This window comes from Eubalaena glacialis, chromosome 12 (genome assembly GCF_028564815.1).
Source record: "Eubalaena glacialis isolate mEubGla1 chromosome 12, mEubGla1.1.hap2.+ XY, whole genome shotgun sequence".
NCBI lineage: Eukaryota > Metazoa > Chordata > Mammalia > Artiodactyla > Balaenidae > Eubalaena > Eubalaena glacialis.
This window is the reverse complement of record NC_083727.1, coordinates 12,251,734-12,277,127: the sequence shown is the minus strand read 5'-3', so window position 1 is coordinate 12,277,127 and position 25,394 is coordinate 12,251,734. Positions and strand designations below refer to the sequence as shown.

Below are 25,394 nucleotides of genomic sequence, written 5' to 3'. Positions count from 1 at the left end.
TCCATACCTCCTGCCTCCGCTGTGATGGGCACTTCCCACGCAGCCCCTCACATCCTCCCCACAGTTGGCCTTGGTGGTGGGTAGTCATCTCCATTTTACGGTTGAGGAAACTCACAGTAGCTAAGGAACTTGCCCAGGGATTGCATATCCAGTAAGGAGCAACTTCAGAGCTGCAAGGCCACCGATGGGTCCGATTCCAAAGGGCACACTTTTAGCCAGAATGCTGAACTGCCTTGCCATAAATGAGCCTGCTGGAGGGTTCTGTCGGACCCTGAGACCCTGTGCCTCCCGCCCACTAGCGCACATGAGGCTGGATCTCAGCACCTCTGGTGACAGCTCAGTCCATCATGGACCAGAAGTCTCTGTTATATTTGGATCGTTCAAAAGTCTGTATTATATTTGGATCATTCATGCCAAGCGGCGTAATTTTCCAGGATTTAGTATCTGAGAGATTTGAATTAAATGAATAAAGGACGCTGTAGGGCATACAGTGTATGGTAGGACAAGAAATCTGAGCATTAGCTAGATTCCCAGTCTTTGTGCGCCCATGGGCAAGTGTGAAACCTCTGAGCTTCAGATTTCTAATGTTTAAGAGGAGAATTTTGTGCCCTGCAATTCCCAAGGTCTGTTTTAGCACGAATGTATATGACCCTGCTTTCTATTATGTTGGAATTACGTAGCATCTTTGGGGAGTCCAAAAAAGGGTATGCACCGTACGTGTGTAGGCGTGACGCAGGAAACAAAACGTGATCTCCATTTAACAGAAGAGCCCTGGGTATCCCCCATCGTAGAAAGGAACTTCCGTAATAGGAAATCGTTCCCTTTCTTTTATTTTAATTACTCTTACACCTGATTCTTGGGAAGACCTGACTTCATACTGTTCTCATCTAATGGGACATGGCTCCACACATTTTAAGTAGGTTTTTGTAGAACAATAAAACATTTAGCAAATTATGTTAGAACATGTCTGCACACACTGCTACTTTTAGATCTGTGCCAGCCGTCCTGCTCCCATATGGGCTGACCAAGCGGATCAGCTGGCCGAGGCAGATGGGGGCCTGGCATCCATGAATAACTCTGGCACCTTCCCTTCAGCGTGGCAAGGCAGGCTGGCTGAGGCTTGGATCTGAAAGTCTTTTGAAAGGACCTGGTTTTTCTTGGTATTGCTCTGTCTCCTCCCTATTTAGCCCACTGGTGGTTAATCCAATAGCATCAGTGCCGGGACAGATCATACCCAGGGTAGGTTTTCTCTCCCCTGGCTTCGCAATCACACGCCTCCTCCTTTTGTGGAGGACAGGAGACAGGATGGTGAATTCCGGTCCGTCAGCTTGGCCCATCACTGGCTACTCTGATGAGACTTTTCCTGGGGCAAGAAATGAAGATTAATGATAAAGGGGTCAGAGCCTCTCTGTAGATTTTGTCTCTTTCTCAGCTGTAATTTAGAAGTGATTCTTTAGGCTGTAGGTAATTTTCAGCCTGCTAATAGGTTATTTGGAAATCAGATCACATTTACTTAAGGAGGAAGAATGGGAAAGAGACCACAGAAGCCTCTACGCTGTGACTGATGTTAACCTAATACCTGTTTCTCCCTCCTGTGGGTTCACCTGTGGTCATTCCTGCCTGTCCTTATTCCCTCCTCCTTCTGCGGCCCTGCGTTCACGGAAGCCTGGCCACTGGTTCTAGAGCCAGGTTTCCACGGGTAAGAAAGGGTGTGGCTGCTTTGGAAGCAGCTGGACCTCCCCTGCGGTGCTGGTCCCTGCCGGCCCCTCAGCAGCCGTGTGGCCCACGGGTCCCTGTACGGGGTGACCATTCTTGTGTGTGTAGCTCAGGGATGTGCGAGGAAAGGCAGATAATTTGGGCGTGAGGCACACTTAACCTGAAAGCCAGTCTCAGCCGCTTTCTAGCTGCGTCGTCTTTCCCAGGTTATTTAACCTCTTTGAGCCTCATTTTCTCATATGCAACGTGAAGTTAATGAATCTGTCTGCTTGGCAGGGCTGTTTGCTTAGGTTAAGTGAGACGTGTACATCAGTGACCTGGAAGCAGTGGGACCCCCCCAGTGAGTTACAGCTGGATGAGGGGCCCCCCCAAGTCAATTTGCCTTCATTGTGCCCATTTTATAAATGAATAACTGCATTTCAAAATTAAGGACAGTCGCAGCAAATACTTCATTTATGGCAACTTGAGCTGCAGAAAACTGGTTCTAGAACTTTTACAATTACCTTCCAGGTATTACTTCTACCTCCGGGCACGGCTACCTCTCAGTTTACTTAAAAAAATTTTTTTCGTACCATGTTCTCATTGAACAATGCCGTGTTTGGCCTCCTACTCGTCATTTGCTATGAGATGATAGCCCATATCATGGGCAGTCGTGCAGCGCACTGATCACTGCTAACGAAGAGTGATCCCTGAAGAAGCGAGAACGCTCTTCACAAAACCTCCCTAGTTAAGGAGTTTGGAATAAGCCGTCCTGCCCACGGTGCCACTCGGTGGCAAGTCTCGGGGGGAGCGGCGGTGTCTGTCTTTGTGACTAGGCTTCAGACGCAGAAGCTCGTGTTGGATTCGCCATGTAAAGATGGGACTCCACAGCACGCGTAGGCGCTTCTGCCCTGTGGTCCAGCGCGTACCGCAGCGGCGTAGCCGCGAAATGAGCTGGAGCTGGGGGACCGCAGCTGCCGCGGCTTTGAGTCCTGGCTCTGCTCTTTGCTGGGTGCCTTGTAACACGGGGCAACGCGTTTCCCCCAAGCCAGCCTCTTTGTGGAGGCGGTTAGGTCTAGCTTGCTGGGTGTTCTTTATAAGACACTCAGTACATGAGGGTAAGAGTAGGAACAAAACAGTGCGGAAGAGATGCATTATAGTAAGTAGTGGATTCATCGCTATTCAGTGTTAGCAGCCAGAGGTGGCGCCTAGAGGAGAAGGAGCTGGTCCTCCTTCTGCCCAGTGACTCGGTGACCCGCATACCCATGTAACGCCAGGTAGGTCCCCTAACCCTCAAACCTTAGCCGCCTCTCATGTCAGCAGGGTCCCCATTATACGTTCACGCCAGAGAGTTCATACATGTGAAGGGGCTTTGAAAACTAAAGTGCTGTCCAAGCGTGAGCTGTGCGACCGTCATCTCTGGCCCTCTGTACTGTTACTTGCACGAGAACTTGATGTTTCCGTCTTAATGTCCCCCTTCTCCAGTGACAGAGCGGTTTACTGTACACGCTCCTGTAGCGATTCCATCAGGCACTTAGGATATACGCTATCACAGCCCAGAAAGCCACGGTCGTAAAAATACTTGCCAGAATTCCATAATAAATTTTACTTACTGTTTGTTTATTTCGAGTTCATTTGTCAAGACAGCAATCTTTATTTCTCTTACTTGGCAACAAAGAAACCCAGAAATTTAGTCTGTGTTGATATACGTGCATGTGTTGCTAGATCATTCTCGTGGATGATTCTCATTCCCCACCACACGATTTGAGTAAACTTGTGTCTTTTCCCTTTTGTTCCCCACTGGGGTCTCTATGCCTTTTATCCCACGAATGCTGGTTTACTCTGGACAGCAACCCTATTGTGTTACAGCAAATCTTATCCAGATTTAAGAAAATGGCTCTGTCCCTTTAGCAGTGTAGCTTATTTTCATTGTCGTTTTCTTTCTTGAGTAGCTTTTATGCCAGCATTTGAAGGATAAACTCATTAGCAAAGCACTTAGAATAATCCAAGTAATAGATGATATCTTGGTGCCAGTTTCGTTTTGTGTGAATCATTCACACATTTCACAAAGTTGTGTCTCCCCTTATGCCAAAGCCACAGTAGAAAGATGAAAAAAATTATTAAGCTTTTTGTTGCCCCACATGACAGCCATCATGCCTTAATATATTTATATACATATATAATATAATAATGACACAATATAGTAGTATGATATGATATGAACGGTTGTTTCAGCATCATCTAAGTTTTACCAGCCTCCGAAGCATAAAGATCAAATCAAAATTGCTAAAGTTTTTCAATTGTTGAAGCTTATCATTTTGTTACTAATGGGAACTAATGGCCCGAAATTTCCAAATATTGAACCAAATTCCTGGTTGTACCTATGACAGCTGTGAAAGTCACAGTAAACTTTACAGTCCCAATTCATTATCATTTTAACAAGGCTTGGTGAGGTAGTTTGCATAGTGGTTAAACGCCTCAGTTTTAGGGTCACACTTCCTGTGTCTAGGTCCCATCTCTGCTTACTAGTTTGTGTGTCTTTGTAAAGTTATTTGAAGTAATTACTAAACTAGTCCAACTAGTTGGATCGTAGGGCTAGGTACTGGGCGCTTACAGATTGCGTCCATGTTGTTATACTTATTAATGGAACTTTCAACTTTTACATAATTATTTCTTAATTTAAGGAAACCAGTAGCTACCCCAAATAAAGAAACAATTCTTAGATCTTAAGACACTAAAAGATGTGGAAATGTGTATTTTCAGAATTTTACCCCCATAGAGCTTAATGACATCATCATTTAAGAAGATGTTTATTGACTTCAGATGCTAATAGGTATGTCGTGACTTCTCTCGTAGTTCAGCTGTTCAGCTGGTTCTTGTCACCAGTCTAAACTAGGATGGTAGGCACCCCAGGCGCAGGGATTTTGTAAGCCTAACCATTGCCACAGTCGGAAATGGTTCTACCTGGTTGTGCTCTCTAAGGAGCTACGAAGGCAGGACCACATGGACCCATTAAAAGTTAGTCGGTGGCTTTCTTTTTAGACCTCATCCACTGAAGTCCTCAGTGTATACGTGAAGGAACCAAGGCCCAGCAAGGTTAGGTGACGTTGTGAGTTACTGGCAGAATCTCGCCTGGAGCCTAGGCATGCTGACCTCCAAGACAGGGGTCTCTCCTGACCCATTCCCCCACGAGGAGAGCGATGAACACTCCGGTTCTTCCTGTTCCACTGGAGGAAGACATGGCATTTTAGAGCACAGAAATTCATCAAACATTGAAACATTTGCTGTTGTATTCACACCGTCTCTTCTTTAGGAATTATCTTGGAAAAAAAAAAACTAGGAAAAGTTATTCCATTGACCAGTGATGACCAGTTATTGTTCCTTTTGTCAACAGGCAAGATGATGAATGAAGTTCTGGCAGCTTCCTGTGTCCCAGGCCTTGTAGACATAAATGAGACGTGCTTCAAAGTTCCAATGTGCATCACATCGGATCTTGTTTAAGGAAGCGTTAAAAGGAACCCGCCGTTACCTATTGAAGGCTCTGTGCTCTCAGGCATTGTTTCTGATTGAATCCAGAGGTTGCAAGCATGCCTCCCTGTATTACCTGTTGGAGCAGGTTTAATTTTATAAATTTTAAACACAAACTCTATGAGTTTCTAGTCCATAATTGTTCTTTTTGAGGATCCACTCAGACGAACAGTATTGCATCTGTAAGAGATACACACTTCCACAGGACCAGAATTTTTTTTGGAATATAAATGGCAACAAACTCCAGCTGTAGCATCATCCTGTACCAGTGATGAAAAGGACAGATTGCAAGGAAACCGTTCGGGGGGAAATGTCATGTTGTGTTGGAACTACAGATTACTAGAACCATAGCTTTAGCAAATCGAGGCTTTTTTCCTTGAACATGACATGCATAAACTGTAGTTCTTGACTGGTGGCTTTAATCCATCATTATTAGTCATCTCCTTGGACAATCTCAAATGTTGAAAGCCTTCACCTTTCATTAAAAAAAAAGAAATGCAGCTTTGAGAAAATCCAGGTTCAATGTAGTCTTCCAAGTATCTCACTTCAGCCTTCGTGTCCTGGCCGTACAAACAGCGGGTACCTGGTGGCAGATGAGAAGCCTAGTGGGAGAGGAAGGAAGGGACAATGAGTGGGTATATCACATTGTATCGTCAACATACTTTATAAGTACGTTTCTTATTCGCTTCTTATTCAGGCAGAGATTATAAAAGTTTGTTGCAAGTATCCAGACCAGGATTTGTGTTTCAGAAATTATCAGTGTTCACAATACCTGCAGGGAAAAAAAACCAAACTCAAATATGAGCACTCTTTACACTTAAAAGAATATTTTTATCATTCTTTTATTTGTTTTGGCTCTGTCACAAATTAAAGTGCTTGGAATGCTGTAGTCTGTGGTCTCTTGACGTTTAATCAATGAGAACCTAACACTTTCACAGTATGCTGCCACTTGGGACATTCATAATAAAAATTGAAACGAATTTTGGTTGATAGTCATTTATTTTGCTTTGTAGCTTAGCGCATCTTTCGTGGTTCACCTTTGCCTATCAGCCAAGCGATTTGTATGGCCATATATCTAGACATAGAGATATATACATAGTTAAGGCCTTTCGCAGTCTCTCATCGAATCACTGTCGTTTTCTGTATTTTAACAACTACTCTTTATTTGTTGAATGCATTTCGATTATGCATTCTACAACACGGATTAAAAATAATTCTTGAGGATTCTGCCTTGGCTTTCTTCAGTTTCTGATCATACCATATTTTCTATTAGATTCGTTATAATATCATTATAATATATTTTGATATTTTCTATTAAATAAGTAGAAAATTGGAGAAGGCTGTGGGCAATCTGGCTCCAGCTATGGGCCTTTCAATCACATCTTTCTTGTTTGATTCCGCCCCGTGCGTTGTGTGTTGGAGTATATTTTTATGTATTCCACAATATTGTCCTAAGAAATTAAAAAACTCCAAAGAAACCCAACACGTGAGCCTGTGTAGAAAACGTAGACCTTGCTTGACACTTTTACTGCATTTGATATGGAAATAAGAAAAGAGCCCTTTCCCTCTATTCTTTTGTAACTAAACCTGCAATTGGCAGATACACCACTCATCCAGCTCCCAGCTCCCACCCCACTGGCATCCCCCAAAAAAGGAACAGCATGGATTTTGGGGTCAACATAGACATTCTAGTACATCTATGAGCAAATGACTTTGGAACTCTTCAATTAGGGGAAAGAAAACCTAATAGGAGGTTCTGGGTTCTTTTCAGTGGGTGGGCGGCAGGAGAAAGAATAGAATAGTGAACAAACTTAGCAATAGGATCACTCCTTTAGACTGAGTTGCGTACAGTGTTAGCACTTAGCCGGAGGTGCATTTCTGTGATCAGGTGTACATCCAGGGCCCATCTGTTAGAAGAGTAGTCTTTTTAAAATCCCAAGGCACCATAATAAGGGCAGAGGTTGATGCTTTTGTTCCCTGGATGAATTCGCTTTTCCAAAGCCTCTGCTGCCTTCTCTCTGCCTGAGCATCTGGACAAGCTGTCTTTGTGAAGCAGCATGAATATTTAACAGTCCACACTCCACCCCTGCCTTCAGTCTGTGGCAAAGGAAAGCTTTCAAAAGTCACCATTCTCTAGGGACTTAAAACATTTTGAGCTGGTTTTAAAGACAGTATTAGGTGACTTTGACAAACTGAAGCTATTTGGTATTTACACAATTAGAAAGAATCCTTGATGTGGGTTGTTTGGTTTTATACTTGAATTCTAATACTGAGATCTCATTTAAATGAGATGGGTGGTCTTAAGCAATGTCTTTGTGGTTAATAAATTCTTCAGAGAGGAAGAAGAAAACAACCTAAACATCTGTTTCATAATGGTCCCCGCGTAGGAATTACACATAGATGATTACTTATATTCAAAGCAATTTGTGTTTTAAATGATTGAAGAACATAAGTAGTTAAAATGGTTGAGTTTGATTGTTTAGAAGAAAGTCTCTTTACGTTCATTTTAGTAATTTTCCTAAATTTGCTATTTCTGCATCCATTTGTTAAAATTGGGGAATATTCCACACTTCTGTGGATGGCATCAAATCACATCCTTTTTATGGCTGGGCTTTCCTTCAGGGGACTGCTTCAAGATTACCGGGAAAGGATCCTGGCACAGTATTTAGACTGGGGCATATTTACTGTTTTATAGATACTTACTTCACCCTTTAGCATCTGTGAGAAATGTTATGTTTACTTCTCTTATTTCTTCTGAGGTATACATCTCTTTCAAAACATTTTTTAAAATATCATGGAAAAAGACTCTATCCATGGGCTATCAGGAAATGAGATGGAATTCCCTGGCAGTCCAGTGGTTAGGACTCTGGGCTTTCACTGCTGAGGGTTCAGGTTCGATGCCTGGTCGGGGAGCTAAGATCCCACAAGCCATGCGCTGCAGCCAAAAAAAAAATAAAAATAAAAAAAATAAAATGAAGCTCATTTTCACATTCTTTTGTTATTGCAAAAATAAATTATTTTTTAATCCAAAAATATACAAACAAATCAAATACAGACAGTTTAGGAAAGAAAATTGTAAACTAGAAAATATATATATGTATGTTATTATCTAAACTCTTTATATACAGGCCCAAGTACAATACTCAGTTATATTTTTCTAAAAAGATATAACATTCATAATTTTTTATAAGAATAAATTTTTATAGTAAAATATATGAAATAAGACAAGTGAACGCAAAAGAAATTGAATAAAAAATTATTTTACAATAAAGACTAAATTATAAGATGACCAAAGGAAAATGATAAAATAAAAAATCTATTAAAGGTATTTGATAAAAAGTAAGGAAACACTAGAGTCATTCTCACTAACAAGGCAAGGAGTTTCACTGCCATAACATTCATAATATTAATACAAATTTTAAAATCCACCAAAGGATCTGCAGCCTAGAAATAAATGTGGCTTTCAGCTGGCTGAGACTAACAGCTTGCATGGCTAGGAAAGAACCTAATACACCTTTTATAATTTTGCCTGGATGATCATGGGTGAGAAAACTATTCTCGAGTAGAAGCAATTGCTATTCCAAAGATTTAAAAAAAAAACTAGATGAAGACTGAGCCAAATTCTCATTTTATATCATCTTAAAGGATCCTCCTGAAAGAGTTGCATTAATATTTAAAAGTCCCCCGCACAATGTCAAGCAAAGAAAGAGCCACAACAAACACACACAGTGGGCACCTCCCTCCTTCTCACCGCATCACTCCTGTCCCTTCATTACCGACAGGAAAAAGGAAAAAGCTAAGGAGGAAAGAAAGTCATTTTTGCCAGAAATGTCCATGTTATCAAGAGTTTTACTTTGCCTGTGTAGACGTAAGCACATGTACACACTTCGTGGGCCTGGAGGCCATGGCAGAGCGACACGGATCCACTGAGGTCACAGAGAAGCAAAACTTCCCAAGATGAGGCCTGGCCGGGGACTACCAGGAGACCCCGGGCAAGGAGAGGACATGCTGGGGTCCTGCCACTAGAGCTGGTGGGGAGATGCCTCCCCAGAACGTGACCACCAGCACTAGAGATGGAGGCCCTCACCTGTGTGCCTAGGCCTGACCCCAGCTGAGGCCCTGACTCCTTCACACTATCTGACTCTAACCCCAAAGTTTGGCTTTTTACTAGAATGTTAAACATTCGTCTCCAAATACCAATACCCCTTTGTGCGTCCAACGCATATTTATTTCGTGCTTACTAAATGCGCAGGACTGCTTTGAGATCAGAGGTAAAGCAACTAATGAAAATGAGGCTTGTGCACATCACTCAGATCTGCATGTTAGAAAGGAAGACAGGTGTGCATTTTGTATTAAACAGAAGCTGAAGGCAAAAGAGGCTCACATGGGCAGGTATCAACCAAGTTTCCCTAAAAATGACTACTTTTTTATTAGCTCATTTCCACTGTAGAAAAAAGAAAACAGTTCTTACAGTTTATCTTTTTGCTGTTTTCTAGCCAGTGATCAGTTTATTGTTTATTTGGTTTTAAGAATCTTGGCATTATATTTACTTACAACAGTGAGCCATCCCTAGTCAAAAGTATAATATTTCTAAGGACTTATCTGATTTCCGTGGCCTGGCAGCAAAGTTCCCAGGAGAGAGATTTTGCAAATAGGTTCTCTGATTGGACATTACTCGCAACAGTTCCTAAACAGGACCCCTCTTTTTTGAAATCCCTAAACGTTAGCAAAGAAACAAGTACCACCGTCCATGAATGTGGTCATTAAATTTGACACAAGAAGTGACAGGTTTCAGCTGTAAGTGGATGGAGGGAAAAACTCAAACTGCTCTCAGGCACAGTGACTTTGGCTTTAAAGAATGACTTTGGCTTTACAGAATGACTTTGGAAAACTATAAATAGAACAGGAGAAGCTATTTCTACTATTAAACCATTCGAATTCAGAGTTTCTTGAGAGATCTCTCATTTCCAAAATATATGTATATTTAATGGAAGAAGGACAGACTAAAATGAGAGGGTGGATGGAATACATGGGAAGTTATTCTTCGCCCTCATGTTTCCTGGAGCCATCTCAGCAGTACACAAACAACAAGGCTGGTCTTCCCAGATCCTTGTCTCAGTAAACAGATGCATAGAAGTAGGTTGACTCAATGTTTTCAGTCTAGTTATAGCACGCTTAGGAAGACACTACTATTAAATACAAGAGAGGAAAATAAAAACAATAGAAAACCAGTGAATTGTGGATTTCATGATCATTAGCTCCTATCTTTATCTGAGGTAGAAGGATGCATCAGATCTAAGTACAAGAATTTACCTAACTGGATTATAAGATTTGTGATGTGTAGGTTTGCTTTGGAAATCCAAGGATTTCCATTCAGTGACGAACACTATAGACCCATGCAGGCAATACATGTTACTTAAAACAAAGTATTAACTCTAATAAGTATAAGCATGACCACCACCAAATCATTTGCTAATTATCCTTTCTTGGACTTTAGCCAAGACATAAGCAGTGAAGTTTCATTCAACTAAAATTCTATTTACAGTCAAACTAAAAGCAGTAATTCCTCAGGATGCTTAACTGGACCATCACATTTTTCAAACAGGTTCTGCAAGATGACATCAAAATAAACTCTTTATTTCCTAGCACAGTAGGGGATTGAGGCTTTTCCAATGAACTCCTATTTTTAAGGAATTTGAATATATTTCTTATATGCACTAACACAAATGCCCTACTGGCTGTAACCCTACTGTCTTTGCTGTTGCAAAAGGCCATCAGAAGGCTCCTTACCACTCTGGAGGCCATGGCAGTGCCAGCCACAGAGCCTGCTGTACTAAGGACTAGCTTCTAACATGAATAAACATGAACTAAAGAGTCACTTTCCTCCCAAGAACGAAGCAAAAAGGAACCCCAATTAAAAGAAGAGATTTACGTAGTGCATTTTTATTCAGCCCTTAACCATGGAGTCACTAAAAACCAGCATCCTATTGCAGTCCTTGGTGCTTGGATTAAGTAAGTTTCTTCGTTTATCAAATTTCTTCCATTGCCTTTAGAGAAAACAGATTCCCTTATTCTGGTGTGTCTCCTCAGCTACTCTCAGCTCAGTCTTCAGTCTGCTCCATTTTATTCTTTGCTTGAGTTGCACTTGGCTTGTTTGGCAAATACTTGCAGCTGAAGATGCTTCCAGGCGCTAACAAGGTTGTTCCCAACCTTGTCTGCACATTAAAATCACCTGGGCAGCTTCAAAAAATACCTATGCCTGCATCTTTCCCAAGAGATTGTGATTTCTAGGGTGTGCCCTGGGTGCTGGGAGTTTTAAAAGCTCTCCAGGGGATCCTACTATGCAGAAGTTTGGGAACTCCTGGGCTAGAGGGAAGAAAGGAAAGGTTTGGTGAGCCTGAGCCTGAATCCTAGCCCTGCCTCCTGTTTGTTGTGTGATTTGGGGTAAGTTACTTCACCTAGCAGAGCCCTGATTTCCTGTCTGTAGAGTGGAGATAATCATGCTGGCAATTTTCTCAACTGTATAGTGAAAATATCATGTACATTACATGATCAGTGAGAACGCGCGTGATGTGTTTGGCACAGGAAGTGGTGGCTGTCGTGATTTATCCCGAGGGTAAAATAATGTTTAATCCGTTCCAAAGACAAGGAAACGCACTGTGGATGATTACATGTTGGGCTTAATGAAAAGTGAAAATAGGTAGGGTGACAACCAGGCTTGCTGCCACATGGGATGCCTTTTTTTACCCTCTGACAATTGAATTGTTCATCTATTATTAGCTTGTTGGAGAGAATGATACAACGTTAGAGATAAGGCTATTGTGTTTATCTGTTTTCCCAGGGTGGGGTGAATCTACCCAGTTCTTTGTGAACAGGATCTGGTTGGCAGATCAATCTGAGAAAAACTGGGAAGTGGATGCTTTTGAAAAGGCCAGTTTGACTCCATGGGTTTGGTGGGCACGTTCGCTGATCACAGCTGGCCCCGGCCAGGGACATCCCTGGGGACAGATGTGACGGGAAGTAACGGGGTGGGGCTGTCATTGTCTCCCCACACCGTGCCTGTCACCTCTTAGGTCCTGGTCACATTAGAATCTGACACCTGATTGTATTTTTTAATCTAAGAAATCTCTCTTCCACTCCCCAATCTTTATTTCTTGTTTTGCGTTCATCTCAAACAAACAAAAATTAACTTCATTGAGAAAGAAAGGAAGAACTATAAACACAATGTCTACTGGGATGAGTGTGGTTCCTGCATGCAGACTCAGGGACCCGGGTGGGGTGGGGATAGACTTTCTATCTCACTTTGCCCAGTGTAGCCCTGGGGAGGTGGTCTTTTGTGGAGTGAAGAGGGGAGGTGAGTGGTGTACATTCCCTCCTGATAGAATCAGAGGAAGATCGAGTGTCAGAGCCCAAAGGAACCTGAACAATCACTTGAACCCCAGGGGTTCCTAACTGGGAACACTCTGAAAGTGTATGCAACATCTTAGGCAGATGGAAATGTTTCTTTGATGGAGGCCATGGCCTTTTCAGCAGATTTGCAAAGAGCTTGGTAACCCTCCAGTACGCACCGATTTTACTAATAAGGGAACTGAAACAAAGGAACCTGTTCATAAGCACATAGGCAGTCACAGTGGGGACAGAACTCAGGTGGCCACGTTTTTCTCCCAGCTCCACTCCCCAGGTTTCACAGCAAGTTTGAAGCATCATCGGTGGGTGGGGGGCGCTTAAGCCGCAGGTTCTGCTAATTCCCCATTTATCACAGCCCGAGTCAGCGCTAATGTGATACAGAATGAGGTTTCCACTTTCCTCTAACCAGGGACGTTTCGTCCCAAAGGCACTAGGAAGAAGGCAGGGCTGTTGTAGCTGCCGAAAATCCTCCTTATTTTAACCTGCAGTGAAGATTCAGTCTGGCTCAGAGTTTTAGCAGGAATCGGGCCATAAATTGGGGATAGTAAGTGTCTTAGTCCGTCAGGCTGCTGTAACACTGACTTTGACTGGGGGGCTTCTAAACAACAGACACTTATTTCTCGCTGTTCAGGAGGTTGGGAAGCCCAAGATCAAGGCGCTGGCAGATTTGGTGTCTGGTGAGGTCCATCTTCTCTCTGAGCCCTCATGTGGAGGGAGGGGGGAGGCAGCTCCCTGGGGTCTCTCGTATAATCTCATTCGTAAGGGCTCCGCTCTCACAAACTAATCACCTCCCAAAGGCCTCCATCACACTGGGATTAGGTTTTTAATTTATGAATTTTGGGGGGACACAAACACATGGTAAACTGCAGTAGACGAAGGCCTCCAAGAAAAAGGATGCTTTGTATTTCCTTTTTCTTTCTTTAGCATAGTTTCGTTTTCACGAGGGAAGGCTCGTTAGCCAAACAGGTTTGGCAGGATGAAGGGATTTGGCAACCGTCTGCGGGACTTTGTTAGACCCTGACACCAACAGGACCATCTAATTATTGTAAAACTATAATTAGAGAGAAAATGGTAGCACACAGGGCTCCCTTGTTGTGGTCTGAGCTGTAGGTGGAAGGATTTCGTGGGATCCACGGAGAGCTCCATGTAGAAAAGGCTTTGGTGGCACCCCTGCGCGCCCCCCAGGAGAGAATGCGATCTAGTGGTTAGCAATTCAGGCTCTGGAGTCGATTTGGCCCGGATGGGAAAACCCCAGCTCCAACACGCATTAGTGCTTAACCTCATCTTCCTCTAAGCCTTCGCTTCCCGTCTGTCACATGGAGGCAACTGTGCCTGCTTAACGGGACTGTTTCTCGAGGACAAATGGGAAAATGATTGAAAGTAGATTCTGGGTCTGACAGATCCCATCTGTTTACTCTGTTGAATGTATTCTGCATTGTGAAATTATATTGTCACTTTCATATTATTTAAAAAATGAATGTTTTAACTGCACTAGGAAGGAATCAGTCCTGATCGTTCAAGTTTTAAGTTGATGATGAAAATAAGGGACTCTTGAATGACTACCTCCTGTTTACCTTTTATTTCAGCTGCTGTGTCATATGACCGACCTCAAACTTTTCCTGATTTGTTTTTTATATTTCCAAGTCAGAAAAGGATACATTCTTGTTATAAATGATTCTCACAAGCATAGAAATTTATAGAGTCAAAGATGACTAGTCCATATTTTTCTAAAACAGCTGCTAATAAACTTTCTAGGTAGATTGGTCTGGCTGAGCCCTCCATGTGGAAAAGCCTAGAAAATGTCTTTGATGTGCATTATTTTTACACACGCCTACTGACCTAGCCTCATCCTGGTTTTCTTGTGACAAAAGTTTGAGGAGTTTTGCACTCCAGGAAATAGTATTTTGACAGGATTATTTCCTGCTTTAGAAAGTTTCATAGCTGCTCTAGTGGTGTTGAGCACAGGAGGCGGAGTTTGGCGGGAAAGGAAGACCCACGTCCCATGTGGGGATGTGGAAGGAAGGAGAGGAGAGATGCAGACTCTTCTGGGGGACAGAGAGTCCTCACAGAGGCAGAGAATTTGGTACTGTGTTGCTGGAGACCAGTAGGTGCCCACTGATGCTATGGTGCTGGGGACTAAGACCAGGCTGACCCCAGAGAGGGCAGGGCTGCTGCCAGCATGGCCTGTGCCTTGTGCAGATTGCAGAAGGGGCCCCCCTTTGCCCCGAGGGTACACAGCACAGAGAGAGGAACAGAGCTGGATTTCAGCCCTTGCGCACCCCTTCACAGATGCTCTTGTGCAGTATGCAACGTGTGCAACTGTGCTCAGCAGCTCAGTGACAGATGCAGGAGTCCAGTCATCCCCCACCAGCCAGGAAGAACGAAGGTAGTACTGAGGAGCAGGCCCCTGTTCACTTAGACCCAGGTTTTGGAGGGATGTGGATGGTGGAGGTGGTACTGGGGAGATGGAGAGGTTAAGGATCTTCCTTTTCAGAATCTGGAGAGCATCTCCATCAAGCTTCTCCATGGCTTTGTGGACATTCGCAGCCTCTGTCCCCCTCCTTACCGGCTGCCCTCTCACATTCTTCCCGCAGCCAGGCTCTGCTCCCCTCCTCATTCTAAGGCCCCTCACTCCCTTCCCTGGCCCCTAGGATTGTGACCTTGGCTGCGAACGGCCATAGCTGTCGTACAAACACACACACATCACACACGGAGACACCCCCGACACACACCCGTTCCCATTGCTCTTAAGAATAAAACCCGGATCCCTAATGTGTCCTGCACTAGCCTGGGGTGACCTGCCCCAACCCTGCCTGCCTCCCAGCCGCCCCCCGCCCCAAGCTTGAGCTGCACCGGTGTCCTCTATCCTGCCAAGATGCCATGCCCTGAGGGCTGTGTCAAGGCTTTATTTTGAAGGCTCCCAGCTCATCTATCAAACACTCAGATGCACCCACATGCCACATTAAATATTTTTTGGTGCAAATAACATTTTTTTTAGTTTTATTTATTTATTTATTTATTTATGGCTGTGTTGGGTCTTTGTTTCTGTGCGAGGGCTTTCTCTAGTTGCGGCAAGTGGGGGCCACTCTTCATTGCGGTGCGCGGGCCTCTCACTATCGCGGCCTCTCTTGTTGCGGAGCACAGGCTCCAGACGCGCAGGCTCAGTAATTGTGGCTCACGGGCCTAGTCGCTCCGCGGCATGTGGGATCTTCCCAGACCAGGGCTCGAACCCGTGTCCCCTGCATTGGCAGGCAGATTCTCAACCACTGCGCCACCAGGGAAGCCCGGTGCAAATAATATTTTAAAGGTTTCCGTATTTCAAATAATTTTGAGATGATTGGACTATGAGTGACTCCTTTAATTTGAATGCCTGTGATTTCTCAGCCATCTTCCACATGCTTGAGGAGTCTGACCAAGTGAGAGTATCTAAAGCTGCACATTTTCCCCAAACACAGTGAAAGATTTATGACCACTAGGCCCTAAGACGGTTGATAGCGTGTTTTGTTTTATTTGCATTTTATTAAATAGTAATGTCAACTTTGTAGTTTTCCTTTCTTATTCGGGGGACAATGTTGGTTTCAGGCCTCACACTTTTCTCTAACGTCCCCCCACCTCTCCCCACCTTGCCTGGCCAACTTCTGCTCCATCCTCAGATCTTGCCTCAGTGTAAACTCCCCCTGGGGAGCCTTCCTGACCCTCCTTCTGGGTCAGCGCCTCCTGTCACGTCATCTCATAGCGCTGAGTCACTTTCCTGCAGAGCACATCCTCAGACTTTCATTTCAGGACCATCTGTGTGACCTGCTCTTCAGGGTTGCTTTCTAGCACCAGGCAGACTATAAGTGCCGCTTTCATGTGGCTGTAAGTGGCCCTTACTCACAGTCTCGGAATAATCAGAGTCGGCCGTGTAAGCAGCAGCCAAGCTGCGTGGCATTTTCTTTTCACATTCACTGGGCTGTCATGCATTTACCTCCTGGCAACTTTAAGAAGTCCCACCATCTTTACAGAATCAACATGCTGGTGTGGGGAAGACTGGTGCAGTTTCCAGTAGCAGAATGTAAATAAAGACCCATGGCAATTCAATGTTAGTATTTTCATGGAGCCAGATTGCTCGAGAGGTCACGCAAGCAAAACCTGTTCCAACGCCCCGCTCCCCGTCCTCTTCCATATCTTTCCCAGTGGTCTGGGGACAGCGCATAAGGCACACTGATCAAATTCACGGGGGCCCTGACTCAGTGAGATCCTTCAGAAGGCCTCAGTAAAAATCCAAATGACCTCAACTAGTTTGTAAAATGTCCCCATAACACCAGCATGAAATTCCTTGGGATTAATGCCAGGTGGTTGGCCCCGCTGAAACCGTTCCCCTTCCCCTCCCCCCAGAGGACGAGGACAGGCGGGTGGCCGGCCAGAGGGGGTTGTGGGACCCCCTGGGGTGACTGACCCCGATAGAGACTAGCCTCCTACGACATGGGCTCGGGGATGGAGGGCACCAGTGTCGGGGCCGTCCTGTGAAAGGATGCGCCCACACCCCTCTGCCCCTCACACACACCCGGCTAGTGACACACACACAAGGAACAACTCGTTTGTGGAATACTTCCTATGTACCAGGCTCCACACCGGGCCCTTTAGACACATTTTCTCCCTTAATTCTCATAGCACATCTAGCAAGTATTCTGTGTGTGATGGCATTTAGAAAGGTAGGGTAACTCGCTTAATGTCACAGCTGATGGGGCTGCAGCTGAACCCCGTGTTTGTCTCCCTAGCTGTCGACCTACCCAGCCAACCACCAGGATCACCCAGACAGAGACTGAGAGAAGGATGGCAAACCTGTGGAGGTGTTTGGTTCCCCGCGCAGAGCCCGAGTAGGCCAGGAGCCTGGTGAAGGGGAGCAGGGCTTTCATGCACTCGGGCGAGTTCCCAGCCAGGATTAACCTGCTTCCTCTCCTGAGATGTTTTGGCCTTATATTTCAGCAGACTGGTAAAGAAAATGAAGAATGTGTTGCTGGTAAAAGAAAAAAATGTTCAAACCCAGTGAATCATAGGAAGCCCCTTATCATTCTGGGGACTCCTATTTCAGGATTGCTTGTAACATGTCTTGCATCTTGAAGCTGCCTTGGCCAGACAGAAATGTAGCCCAGGAATTCCACCTGTGACTTTAGACGTGGCAGTTCTTGAGGGAGATGCTCAGGGAGGTGGGAACCAGGAACCAAAGGTCTCCAGTGGGACGTCTGATCTCCTTCCTCTGGCAGGAAGGCAGGCTATGGGGGAGAGTGTTTCACTAAAACCAAGAGAGCTGAAAAGTGGAGAGTTGAATGAGGTAGGTGGGGTGGAGGGAAGGGGTAGGACAAAATCCAAGTACCCGATGGGTCGTTTATTCAACCTTTAACAAATATTTATCAGGGCCCTGGGATACAGTCGTGAACAAACAAGCACCCTTCCTACATAGGACGTAGGTTCTGACGTATGAGCTACGTGCGTGGTCTGTATTTCTAAGACAGAAAGCCACAAAGATGTGGCTAAAATGATTTCAGTTGTAATAAGTGCAATGATGAAAGTCAGAGTCTGAGGGAGAGAATTGGGGGGAGGGGTGAGAGGAGATAAAAAGTACTGCCAAAGAAAACTCTTTTAAGAGGTGACATTTCACCTGTGACTATAGTTCAGATTCGTTTCTAGGTGCGCCGGGCAGGCCCTGAGGAGTGTTAAGTGGGAGAATGTTATCATTCTAATCACATCACTTCTGCTGCCCTGCAGGAAAAGATGGAAGAGGGCCCAGTGGGAGAGCAGCCCCAGGGCTCTCCCTGAGGTCAAGGGGGCTACACAAAGGTGAGAGAAGGAGAAGTGAGAGAAGAGGGTGCATGTTTTTGGAGGCAGCCTCAGTAGGACTTCCGGGTGGGCTGGGAATAAGGGTGTGTATGTGTGTGGGGGGGCATGGTCAAAAGATTTCCGTCCGCATAGCCATGGCGCCATTTTTCTAGGTGGAGAAAGTAGCTGTCTAAGCAAAGGGGCCCTGGGGTGGCCGTATGGGGTCTTGGAGAGCCGGGGGGATGAGAGGGCGGGGAGCACTGTGGGTCCACTGGTCAGGGGTGACGTCAGTGAACAGCAGAGATGGAAATTGGTGTGAGGATTAATCAAATGCGGAACGTTCGATAAAGCCATCAGCACAGCGCTGGGAGCATCATGATGACTCAGTAAACGGGAGCTGTCATTTCACTAGGAACGGTCCAGATCTCTTGTAGGAGCCAGGACAGGATGGGCAGAATAGGAAAGGACAGGAGTGAGACCTGCAGGGCAAGGCTGGAGACACCCTATAAACGCCGTATGTCTTCTTGGGGTCACCAAGGGAAACCCAGAGAGCGGTGTCAGAAGGGAGTGGGTTTCCAGCCCTGAAAACCTGCAGGCGGGACGGGCACAGCCATCAGTCAGCCCTGGGAGGGTCGTGGGTCCTCAAGGTCAAGGGGTGGGCGAAGCCTCTGCTGTCTGACTTCTGACCTCAGAGCCTGGCCCGGCTCCTGATGCCCTTGGGTACGTGGCCCTCGGCAGCAGCAAATCCCCTCGCTCGTGCTTATCCTCCTTCCCGTGGAGAAGGTCCCCTCCAGCCCCCATGGTTTCTGCTGTTCCCCTTTCCATCTGGTCCCCCCTTCACCTCCCCACGGGGTCCGGTCTGGCCCATCCACTCAGTCACGACATGCTGAGAACACAACTCAGTGACGTGATGAGCAGGTGAGAGCCCGGGACCAAATGTTTTCCTGCCATCCCGATTCTTTCTGTGCCCAAAAAATACACTCAAGTTTTAAATGTTCCCTGTTTCAAACTTATAAATGGAAAGGGGACCTCGATCTCAAGTCTGCACTCTCAAACTAAATTCCCCCTGACTTGAAGCAGGTGTCTGACCTGAATAAGCTCTGTGGAGTCAGACCTCATAGGGAAGAACACTGATATTAGGAATCCATAGTGCCTGTCTTCTTATCAGAAAATGGCGGGAATTCTGTTTCCCTATTTCATAGGATGTGGGCTGTAATTACTGAAAGCTAATGTTTTTAAAAACCAGAACTTGAGCTTTCCCAGGGGATGCTTTTAAACTCCAGGCTGTTCTAACACAGACACACATGTCCACACACACACACTCTCATTCCTTCTTTTCAGACCACGCACATTTCCACAAGGTTCACTGACCATCCTAATGAAAACAGCTCACGGTGGCCGTGACCTTGCAGAAACAAAGGCGAGAGCCGCAAGCTTTAAGTAGTGTGTTCCTGATTTTAAAAGCTGCCTGCTTATGACCTTCCTTTCTAAGTTTTCCATCGAGGGCAAGTCAAGATTTGAAAAGATGTCATGGTGGGGCAGTTGGGAAATGCGATGCGTGGCTTCTGTTTTCACTGTGAGGACCTTCCCAGGCCTTCCTGGGTCCCAAGAGGCAGGTGGGAAAGGACACAGCCTGCCCCTGTCACAGCCCATCCTTCACAGGGCAGGAAGCCCAGCCTGCCCCTGGGTCCCTGCTTCCCTGACACAGCTGGAAGTCTCTCACCTTTAAAGCCTGGGGAACCAGGTAGGCCTGGGGGTTTGGTACCTGCTCTGAAGGGAGGGACATCGGGGGAGTCAGGGTGCCCCATATGGGCAACATCTCGTGCCCCTGGAAGGTTCTGACCATCCTCCTTGCACGCCCGCTCCCCAAGTGAAGACTTCCATGTTGAAGGCACTTTGAAAGGCCAGCAGGGTGAAGCTGAAAAGAGGCTTTACAAAACCCTACCCGGGATGGGGGCATTTTCCTGATGTTCTTAGGGCAGCACGTCACACTTTTTTCCCATCTACTTAATGGCAAAGGGGAAAAAGTAAATCCCCATCCTCTGGGGGCCAAGGGCACAGCTGTGGTCATCACACACGTTGAAATAGCTTGTTTTATCACAAAACTCCTGTGTGATCATAAAAACATGTGCAAACTTTGCACTTTATTCCAGCAAGTAGGTTTGATTTAGTACACAAGTCATGGGTTGTACTATGTCAAACTACCTAACTCTCCGACCACACCTCCCCTTGGTCTTTAAATTTAATCTGTTGGAAACCGAGATCATTATCTTCCTGCCTCTTGTTCCTTCTTGTTTTCCCAAGACTGTTCAAATCTTGCAGACTTCCCTGCCAGTTTCCCAGCTTTGTTTGCTGTTTGAGTATATGGGCAGAGGTGGAGACCAAAAACAGACAAACAAACAAAAATAAATAGGAGACTGACGAAGAAGTTCCCAACAATGTCCCATTGGCAAGTTGCATCTGCAAAAGAGTGTGTGTCACCTCTGTTCTAATACAAGGCTGGGAGGTGGAGGGAGTTAAAGGAACAGCAGCAGAAATTCCGGACAGAGTCTGTTCCTTCTACTTCCCAAGCATCACATCAGAAAGCTCGTAAGAGCTTCGGGAGGAGACCCAGCATAATACCCTTGTCAGTAAGTTTAGTTGAACCGTGAAAATCAGGCAGGTGACTTAACTGACTCTTCCACTGAACTGACTGTGCTTGTCCAAGTATCCTCTGTACGCTGCCTTAAAGAAGTTCGTTCATTGCTGTGTGAATTTAGCAGATGATGCCCCAAAGGAAGATGAAAAACCTAGGGAAAAAATTAGTTTTCTTAGCTAGAGTAGGAAGTGTGCAATAATCAGGAATGCAAGAAGCATCCTCGTGATTTCTTTTTTAAATGGTGTCCTGCCCTTCATCTAAGAGTCTTATAAATGGAGGTAATGGGGCACTTAGCACCCAAGCACTTCCCGTGCCTTGGGTCCTTTGCTAACGGTCCCCCTGCAGCCTGACGCTTCATTCCCTTCACACCCCCTGAGGTGGGCTCTCTTGTCACCCCCATTCTCAGATGGCTCAAGGGGATTTAAAGACTCCCCCAGACTCACACAGCTGCAGAGTGGCAGAGTCAGTCTCCATACCCTGGTCCCTCCGACTCAGGAGACGCACCCAAACCCACACTCGCCATCTCTCTCTCTCTGGAGAAAACTTGCCTTTCTGCAAGATAAGGAACAATATCTAAAACCAGAACTCTAGAACCACATTTATCTTTCCGGTTGTTAGTGTATTTTATATTTAGGGCATGCATTTAGTGAGGCACTGTGTTTATTTTTCTGCCGGAGGTTATATGGTCTTTTGGGGGTTAGAATTACTTATAATAAGAAGATATTTACTTCCATAATTTAGCCAACATAGCTTTTGGATTAATTTTATTAGCTGCTGAAGCTGGAACTGTAACAACCAATTCATACAAACGCAAAGTTTTCAGCATCTTTATAAAGTCTACCTCAAGAGGGAGCTCCTTGCAAGCCTTAGATTTATTCAGTTCTCTCAGGCCTGAAGCTTGATTATAAACCGTATTTTCAGAGAATGGATTGCAATCCTGTATGAGTAGAGACGAAGTTCACAGAAGAGGCTCAAGGAAGCAAAACAGAAGTTTAGGAATTTGAATCCTTAGGTGGGTGGCCATGAAGATCCAGGGATTTAAATTTTATAAAAATTACTATCAAGAGAACTTAAAGAAGAACTTCTACAGTCTTTTAGTGTGTGGAATCATAGCACTAGAAGGGCTCTTAAGAAGATAGGGAGAATTGTCGGGACTTCCCTGGTGGTCCAGCGGTTAAGACTCTGTGCTTCCACTGCAGGAGGTGTGGGTTTGATCCCTGGTCAGGAAGCTAAGATCCCACGTGCTGCATGGCTAAAAAAAGGAAGAAGAAAAAGAATTGTCTTTCCCTATTGATAAGGACTTTGGGGCGGGGAGGTGGAGGTGCAGGATTCTCAGCTCTGCTCAGTAACTGGTTACATAGTTTTCTGTACTGATACAGTATCCTGAAGCACAGGGCACCAGGGCATTTGTTTTTGTTCTCTATAAAGTTGTATTAGCTCTTCTGAAGAAAATACAGTGAGGCACAGTTAAAAGACAGAAAGGAAATGAGAATGGAAATCTATTTAACCCAGAAAGAAGTAAGAAAGGAGGGGCAGCGGAATTTTTAAAAATCCAGATGGGACCAACAGAAAACAAATCAGAGTAGCAGAGCTTAAATCCAGCCACATCAGTAACTAACAGTAAATGGATATAAACGGAGTAAACGCTCTAATTCAAAGGCAGAGATTATTATTAAACTGGAGAAAAAGAAAGACCCAATGACGTGCTGCCTTTAAATATAAATACAGGTAGATCAAAAGTAAAAAGATGGAGTCAATATGTCTTACAAACAGTATGCTTTAGAAAGCTGGAATAGCCAAATTAATGCAAGATAGAATAGATTTCAGGATGATGAATATTATCGGAGATAAAAGGGTCAATTCTCCAGGAACACATAACAACCATAAATCTGTAAATATCTAGTAACAGAGCTTAAAATATGCAAAGCAAATATTGACAGAATTTAAGGGAGTAATAGACAAATCTACAATCACAGTTAGAGGTTTTAACATCCCTCTGTCAGTAATTGATAGAACAACTAGAGAAAAAAGCATTTCCATTCATCTAGATTGGCCATCCACCAGGGACTGAGCTGGTATCAGCCAATGGGTGCTCTGCTCACGATAGGCTATTATTTAATTTCCTTGGCTAATGAAGAAGCAGCTGTCTCTGCATCCTCTGTTGCCAAAAGGATGTCTTGAGATTGATTATAATTGCTGTGAGAGTGAACCTGAGGTCTTTACCTTGGCAAGTGAGCTGGAGACGGTTTCCTCATCACTTGTAGGTACACTTGAGATCAACCCTGTAGTCTAGACAGGATGAGTTTCTAGTGAACAGGGTAAACTGCTTCTGCCCAAATAAGGTGAGGCCCCTTTCTCCAAGGAGCATTTTGTAACTGCTACAACACAAGACTGTCAGGGAAGTGGGCTCCTTCAAGGGTCCTCATGTTCAATGTTTGATTATGCTGATGAGCCCTGGAGTTTGGGATTGGAGTTTTACCTCTACAGCTAAGTGACACTTAAAGACTCATTCATTATCTTACAGCCACTTCAAGCCCAGATTGTGTTGTGCCGGGAACCACTTAATAGGATTATTGCAGGACAAGGAGCAATCTCACTCTCTGGGCTCCAGTCAGATCCCCCTCTCATCCTGCCACTTACCAATTCTCAGCCTAACCGTCTCCTAAGAAGAGAATTTTTCAATTTCCTGCAGTGATCGGAACTAACGGTTTTCCCAGCCTGCAGAAAGAATGGATTGAAAATTGTGGACATGCAATCAGAATAATACAGAGCAGTTATTTAGGTTAAAGCATCTGATGCTCCTGGATCACTTAAGATACGTGTGGTTGTAGAGCCTCGACTCCCTGGCCTGGTCTGAAAGTAATTCTTATTTTGAATTTAATTTTTTTTGAGTTCAATTTAAGCTTTATTTTCTAAATTAAGGGCAGTTAGAAAATAGAAGATCTGCTCTTATCCAACTCTGTGGTGGCAATAAGTGCATTCAACCTCAGGTTGAACCAAGAAGCCAAATTAAAGAAATTGCCCATGTTTGGTGGTAGGGAGAGAATATCCTAGATCAAAATTTTGTCAGGCAAAGGGAAATAGCCCTAAAGTGTATTTAATAAATAGGGAGCTGGTTTCCAATGGGTTTTCATCTATAGACCAATAACATACATTACATAAAATCCTACCCAGAGCAGGAGAAAGTCAGAAAAACATTAGGGACTAATCCATGGAAAAGAGATAGGACTGAGTATTCGGGCTAGTCTATGAATCATTCAATCCCCTCTGCCCTGAGACACTCAGGTTCCCAAGTCAATTCTTTTATTTTTAGAATCAAGATTGTGATAAATGCAATATTTGTTTCTTTTGTACAGTACATTTTGCATCTATTGTTCTTTCCATCTGGTTTCCTCAGATAGGTGAGTAACTCTGCCTGATGCCAAAGAAAGCCTTTGTGTGCCCCTTCAATCCTTGCTGGTCCCATTGGTGGGTCCCCAAATGGAATATGGCATTTTTCCATTTTGTCTTTAGTGAAAGTAACAGAACATGAAAGACTTTTTGCTCCAGCCTCCTAAAAGGCCCTACCATTTTACCCTAACTTTTATTACTATTTAGATAATAAGGGGGAAGGGGGTGTTAATGGTATTGTTTCAGAAATATTCTGACAAATCATCTAAATTAGTACTTTTCTTCTAATGGTTTAATTACATCTTCCAAAGGGAAGAAAGACATTTGGAGCCCATTTATTTTCATGTAATTGATGTAGGAAAGGGGGAAAAGGTGACACACTCTTTCTACTTTTTCCTTTGAGCACTTTGATCGAAAAAGAGCATAGGACTCAAGTCAAGTAGGTCACCAGTTATTAATTTTGTGCCCTTCGGCATGCAAGTTTCCTCTGAGCCTGTCCCCTTGTCTATAGACTGGGGGGTTCTGTTCTTCCCTGTTTGCCTCATGAAGCAGTGTGAGAACACACTGCAGGGGAGAGGCTAATACAGTGAGAGGCCTCATGGACGATCCTTATTTACAAGTTTTCATTATAATTTGGAACTTTTCTTTTCACTTAATTATCCCTTCTCATTGCTAGTTTGTCTGTGCCCTAATCTCAGGCCGTTATTCTTACTATGGCATCTTCTTACTTTGCTTTTTTCTATTTGCTCATTCACTTGGCAGATCAGCTATCGTGTTTCATCCTCATTTACCATGTAACCAAGCTTCATTTTCTATTATTATTTTTTTAAATGGAAGTATAGTGGATTTACAATATTATGTAAGTTTCAGGTGTAAAACATGGTGATTCACAATTTTTAAAGGTTATACTCCAGTTATAGTTATTATAAAATATTGG

The 25,394-nt window shown here is 44.4% G+C and overlaps 1 protein-coding gene across 6 annotated transcripts in view; it reads left to right on the top strand.

Moving 5' to 3' along the window:
• SCAF8 (SR-related CTD associated factor 8) overlaps positions 1-25,394 on the top strand; it is a 197,408-nt gene that overhangs the window by 128,617 nt on the left and 43,397 nt on the right. The window contains exon 21 of one of the 6 annotated variants that reach the window (XM_061207510.1): positions 5,090-5,318. The exons of the other annotated variants lie outside the window; for them this stretch is intronic. The gene's annotated coding sequence lies outside the window, so the exon portion shown is untranslated. Of the gene's footprint in view, positions 1-5,089; positions 5,319-25,394 lie in introns of those variants that run through there. 6 annotated transcript variants of the gene reach the window in all.